General features: G+C 41.7%; 1 long non-coding RNA gene across 1 annotated transcript; it reads left to right on the top strand.

Moving 5' to 3' along the window:
• The first annotated feature begins 5,660 nt into the window (after positions 1–5,660).
• LOC139028961 (uncharacterized) lies at positions 5,661–6,157 on the top strand. The gene is made up of 2 exons (XR_011481194.1): positions 5,661–5,832; positions 5,877–6,157. It is a non-coding gene; the product is annotated as an uncharacterized lncRNA (long non-coding RNA).
• The last annotated feature ends 918 nt before the right edge of the window (positions 6,158–7,075 follow it).

Below are 7,075 nucleotides of genomic sequence, written 5' to 3'. Positions count from 1 at the left end.
CGCCATACTACATATGTGTCGAGTTACAAACTCCGGAGCTGCCGCACATTTGCGTATTTTTGCTATGCAAGTACACAGAAACAGCCATTTTGCAAATATGATGGCATTATTGTGTACGGTCCACATCAGGCTCAACATAGAGACTTGTGACTGGCCCAAAGGAAGAAGAACAGGTAGCATGCTAGCAGATACCCATAGACTTTCCAGTCATTGCGCTAACACGTGTTAGCATTGGCTCACGAAACTACCTCTTAACTTCCTTCACACTGGACACAGAGACATTAAAATGCTATCCATGAGTTCATCTGACTCTGGGAAGTAGATGAAGGGCCTCATTGCCAGAATCCACCAAGTATCCCTTTAATAACAATATATAAATCCAAACAGACATGGTAATTACAAGCAACTAATTGCTGAAATAGCACCCTGTTCCCTATAAAGTGCACTACCGCTACTTTAGTGCTCTATTGTGGTCCAAAATAGTGGGTTATATAGTGGAACGGGGTGCCATTTGGGACGAATGAATTGTTTTCTAACTGGTCTTCAGACGAGGTGTTTTTCTTACTTTGCAATATATCAACAAACAACTTTGCAGTGTTTTCAACATCTATCATGTCCTATTGCTCATCTGTTTCAAGGCCTCTCCTTTATGGCTCTATGTTTTCAGAGAACAATTCTGGACATCAATACAGATACAGCTATAGAATTACAGTCATCAATACAGAATACAGCTATAGAATTACAGTCATCAATACAGAATAAAGCTATAGAATTCGAGACATCATATACAGAATACAGCTATAGAATTCGAGACATCAATACAGAATACAGCTATAGAATTCTGGACATTAATACAGAATACAGCTATAGAATTCTGGATATCAATACAGAATACAGCTATATAGAATTCTGGACATTAATACAGATACAAGCTTATAGAATTCTAGACATCAATAACAAATACAGCTATAGAATTCTAAGACATCAATACAGAATACAGCTATAGAATGCTGGATATTAATACAGAATACAGCTATAGAATTCTGGACATCAATACAGAATACAGCTATAGAATGCTGGATATTAATACAGAATACAGCTATAGAATTCTGGACATTAATACAGAATACAGCTATAGAATTCTGGATATTATACAGAATAAGCTATAGAATTCTGGACATTTATACAGAATACAGCTATAGAATTCTGGACATTAATACAGAATACAGCTATAGAATTCTGGACATTAATACAGAAATACAGCTATAGAATTTCTAGACATTAATACAGAATACAGCTATAAATCTAGAATAATACAGAATACAGCTATAGCTCTGAGTGCGCTGCTTATTTGTTGGGTAAGTTGCCCCTAAATACTGATATTGGGCAGTTTGCTAGCTGGATCCCACATCTTCTGTTATCTTGCCCGATGTAAACAGAGTGAGCTTCCTATCCTAACTCCAGCAGTGTGAGGAAGGAAGCTATACTGTTAAAACAAGCCCCGTGAAACCTGTTACACCTACTCTCCAGTTGCTAACTCTCATTGTCAAGCCATTTGTGTGGGATGGCAATTCCATAACGAGTTGGCAAGAGAGCACAAACACACGGGCACCCAGGCTAATACTTAGTATATCACCTAGCCTGGGCACCAATCTGATTTGCTAACATTCCACACCTTGTAGTGTGTTGTCATATGTTTGGCTGTGGCGAGGAGTGGTAATGATGGCACAAACTGATCTGGGACCAGGCTTACCAAAACACTTTAGAAGTGGGGGACAACCTGCACCTATATTTTTAACATGTTCCTGTTCTGAATCAGTCGCAGATCACTGCTCTTTACATTGAAATGTCTTTCTTCAAAGGTTTTTGGTTTTGTATAGTGTGCTCTGTGCTATCGGTCTAGTCACGTTGGCTTTTTCAATAAATTAAGCTCATATGCAAAGTTGTTTCTCCTTTTTTAGATGATGGTGGGGTATTTTACATTCTTGAAAGGACTTTAATAGTAAGGAGTTTGAACCCAGTCACAACGATAAGGAAATATGAGGCTCCAGTCAGAAGGAGTGTAATATATAGGGAATAGGGGAAGATTTGGGACGCACAATTACGTTACACACTTAGGGTTGAAATGTATTTAAATACGGAGCTTTTTTATTTGTATTTATGAAGAGAAAATCTTTGATTTCAAGCTGCTTCATGTGTTTGTGTCTTTGTAACGATGAAAGATAAACCTTGCGTTTTTCTCCGTTTGTATATTTGACGGAACACAGGAACAATGTAACTGAGTTTGCGTCCAAAATAGCAACCTATTCCCTATGTAGTGCCCTACATATGACAGGCTCTGGCTAAAGTAGGGCACTAATATAGGGAATAGGGTGCCGTTGGGACACAGAGGAGAAAGTGACCGATCATCATCTTTACCTCACTGAGGGAATTTTCAGGGATTGTTTGACAATGCATCTTCATACCCGTCAATACCTGTTTCATACCGTTCAATACTCGTTCAATACTCGTTCAATACCTGTTTCATACCCGTTCAATACCCGTTCAATACCTGTTTCATACCCGTTCAATACTCGTTCAATACCTGTTAACGTGTGGATACATTTAGAACACGATGCCATCTATAAACAATGTGTAGAAAACTGTCAACAGGGCAGTTGATACTTCCTGATGTTAAAGGACGTTGACCATATGTATTGTATAGTGAAATGGAAACATGTTTATACGACAAAAAATATTTTGAATAATATTTTCTTTAACATGTGTAATCTGCTCTTATGTGGGTTAATGTATGGTGATAACGTGGTTATGTGCTGTAACAGGGTAACTGGAGGTGAGCTATATCCTATGCCTCTTTCCATGTACCCCATGGACATGCTGATATACCCCATTAGTTATAGACATGCTGATATACCCATCTAGTTCTAGACATGCTGATATACCCCATCTAGTTCTAACTGCTGATATACCCTTTAGTTCTAGACATTGCTGATATACCCATCTAGTTCATGTTATAGACATGCTGATATACAACCGATGGCTGTCAGTCACACAGCCACTTCAGGAGAGCTGTCTCTTTCTTTATTGTCATTTTCATATTAAAATGTGAATCAGTAGTTTAACTCAACAACTCAACAAAATATTGAATTCTACACTACATTCAATAGAAGTGAGTGATCTGTTGATGATGAACGAGCTGCCTGCCTGGTTAGAATAACACTAGTCTGGTGAAGATGACCTGGCTGCTGCCTGGTTAGAATAACACTAGTCTGGTGATGATGACCTGGCTGCCTGCCTGGTTAGAATAACACTAGTCTGGTGATGATGACCTGGCTGCCTGCCTGGTTAGAATAACACTAGTCTGGTGAAGATGACCTGGCTGCCTGCCTGGTTAGAATAACACTAGTCTGGGGATGATGACCTGGCTGCCTGCCTGGTTAGAATAACACTAGTCTGGTGAAGATGACCTGGCTGCCTGCCTGGTTAGAATAACACTAGTCTGGTGAAGATGACCTGGCTGCCTGCCTGGTTAGAATAACACTCGTCTGGTGATGATGACCTGGCTGCCTGCCTGGTTAGAATAACACTAGTCTGGTGAAGATGACCTGGCTGCCTGCCTGGTTAGAATAACACTAGTCTGGTGATGATGACCAGGCTGCCTGCCTGGTTAGAATAACACTAGTCTGGTGATGATGACCTGGCTGCCTGCCTGGTTAGAATAACACTAGTCTGGTGAAGATGACCTGGCTGCCTGCCTGGTTAGAATAACACTAGTCTGGTGATGATGACCTGGTTGCCTGCCTGTTTAAAATAACACTAGTCTGGTGATGATGACCAGGCTGCCTGCCTGGTTAGAATAACACTAGTCTGGTGAAGATGACCTGGCTGCCTGCCTGGTTAGAATAACACTAGTCTGGTGATGATGACCTGGCTGCCTCCTGTAGAATAACACTAGTCTGGTGAAATGACTGGCTGCCTGCCTGGTAGAATAACACTAGTCTGGTGATGATGACCTGGCTGCCTGCCTGGTTAGAATAACACAGTCTGGTGATGATGACCTGGCTGCCTGCCTGGTTAGAATAACACTAGTCTGGTGAAGATGACCTGGCTGCCTGCCTGGTTAGAATAACACTAGTCTGGTGATGATGACCTGGCTGCCTGCCTGGTTAGAATAACACTAGTCTGGTGAAGATGACCTGGTGCCTGCCTGGTTAGAATAACACTAGTCTGATGATGACCAGGCTGCCTGCCTGGTTAGAATAACACTAGTCTGGTGATGATGACCTGGCTGCCTGCCTGGTTAGAATAACACTAGTCTGGTGAAGATGACCTGGCTGCCTGCCTGGTTAGAATAACACTAAGTCTGGTGATGATGACCTGGCTGCCTGCCTGGTTAGAATAAACACTAGTCTGGTGAAGATGACCTGGCTTGCTGCCTGGTTAGAATAACACTAGTCTGGTGATGATGACCAGGCTGCCTGCCTGGTTAGAATAACACTAGTCTGGTGATGATGACCTGGCTGCCTGCCTGGTTAGAAATAACACTAGTCTGGTGATGATGACCAGGCGTGCTGCCTGGTAGAATAACACTAGTCTGGTGATGATGACCTGGCTGCCTGCCTGGTTAGAATAACACTAGTCTGGTGGAAGATGACCTGGCTGCCTGCCTGGTTAGAATAACACTAGTCTGGTGATGATGACCAGGCTGCCTGCCTGGTTAGAATAACACTAGTCTGGTGATGATGACCTGGCTGCCTGCCTGGTTAGAATAACACTAGTCTGGTGAAGATGACCTGGCTGCCTGCCTGGTTAGAATAACACTAGTCTGTGGATGATGACCTGGTTGCCTGCCTGGTTAGAATAACACTAGTCTGGTGAAGATGACCTGGCTGCCTGCCTGGTTAGAATAACACTAGTCTGGGGAGATGACCTGGCTGCCTGCCTGGTTAGAATAACACTAGTCTGGTGATGATGAATAGACCTGGCTGCCTGCCTGGTTAAAATAACACTAGTCTGGTGATGATGACCTTGGTTGCCTGCCTGGTTAAAAAAGCCAGGTCATCATCACCAGACTAGTGTTATTCTAACCAGGCAGGCAGCCAGGTCATCTTCACCAGACTAGTGTTATTCTAACCAGGCAGGCAGCTCGTTCATCATCAACAGAATCACTCACTTCTATTGAATGTAGATGTAGAATTCAATATTTTGTTGAGTTGTTGAGTTAAACTACTGATTCACATTTTAATATGAAAATGACAATAAAGAAAGAGACAGCTCTCCTGAAGTGGCTGTGTGACTGACAGCCACTGGTTGTATATCAGCATGTCTATAACATGAACTAGATGGGGTATATCAGCATGTCTAGAACTAGAAGGGGTATATCAGCATGTCTAGAACTAGATGGGGTATATCAGCATGTCTAGAACTAGATGGGGTATATCAGCATGTCTATAACTAGATGGGGTATATCAGCATGTCCATGGGGTACATGGAAAGAGGCATAGGATATAGCTCACCTCCAGTTACCCTGTTACAGCACATAACCACGTTATCACCATACATTAACCCACATAAGAGCAGATTACACATGTTAAAGAAAATTATTATTCAATATTTATTTGTCGTATAAACATGTTTCCATTTCACTATACAATACATATGGTCAACGTCCTTTAACATCAGGAAGTATCAACTGCCCTGTTGACAGTTTTCTACACATTGTTTATAGATGGCATCGTGTTCTAAATGTATCCACACGTTAAACAGGTATTGAACGAGTATTGAACGGGTATGAAACAGGTATTGAACGGGTATTGAACGGGTATGAAACAGGTATTGAACGAGTATTGAACGAGTATTGAACGGGTATGAAACAGGTATTGAACGGGTATGAAGATGCATTGTCAAAACAATCCCTGAAAATTCCCTCAGTGAGGTAAAGATGATGATCGGTCACTTTCTCCTCTGTGTCCCAAACGGCACCCTATTCCCTATATTAGTGCCCTACTTTAGACCAGAGCCTGTCATATGTAGGGCACTACATAGGGAATAGGTTGCTATTTTGGACGCAAACTCAGTTACATTGTTCCTGTGTTCCGTCAAATATACAAACGGAGAAAAACGCAAGGTTTATCTTTCATCGTTACAAAGACACAAACACATGAAGCAGCTTGAAATCAAAGATTTTCTCTTCATAAAATACAAATAAAAAAAGCTCCGTATTTAAATACATTTCAACCCTAAGTGTGTAACGTAATTGTGCGTCCCAAATCTTCCCCTATTCCCTATATATTACACTCCTTCTGACTGGAGCCTCATATTTCCTTATCGTTGTGACTGGGTTCAAACTCCTTACTATTAAAGTCCTTTCAAGAATGTAAAATACCCCACCATCATCTAAAAAAGGAGAAACAACTTTGCATATGAGCTTAATATATTGAGAAAAGCCAACGTGACTAGACCGATAGCACAGAGCACACTATACAAAACCAAAAACCTTGAAGAAAGACATTTCAATGTAAAGGAGCAGTGATCTGCGACTGATTCAGAACAGGAACATGTTAAAAATATAGGTGCAGGTTGTCCCCCACTTCTAAAGTGTTTTGGTAAGCCTGGTCCCAGATCAGTTTGTGCCATCATTACCACTCCTCGCCACAGCCAAACATATGACAACACACTACAAGGTGTGGAATGTTAGCACAATCAGATTGGTGCCCAGGCTAGGTGATATACTAAGTATTAGCCTGGGTGCCCGTGTGTTTGTGCTCTCTTGCCAACTCGTTATGGAATTGCCATCCCACACAAATGGCTTGACAATGAGAGTTAGCAACTGGAGAGTAGGTGTAACAGGTTTCACGGGGCTTGTTTAACAGTATAGCTTCCTTCCTCACACTGCTGGGAGTTAGGATAGGAAGCTCACTCTGTTACATCGCGCACTGCCTGGTTGGCGACAGGCATACAATGATCGTAATCCCAGCAAGAAGGGGGAAAAAACATCACAACAAAGGAGATATAATATAACTAAGTTTCCAACAAGGTAAGTCTGTGGTGGTTATTCTGATACCCAAAATGAAGG

This window comes from Salvelinus sp. IW2-2015, linkage group LG16, assembly GCF_002910315.2.
Source record: "Salvelinus sp. IW2-2015 linkage group LG16, ASM291031v2, whole genome shotgun sequence".
In the NCBI taxonomy this organism is placed as follows: Eukaryota; Metazoa; Chordata; class Actinopteri; order Salmoniformes; family Salmonidae; genus Salvelinus; species Salvelinus sp. IW2-2015.
The sequence above is the reverse complement of the archived record's forward strand: the minus strand, read 5'-3'. Positions and strand labels throughout refer to the sequence as shown.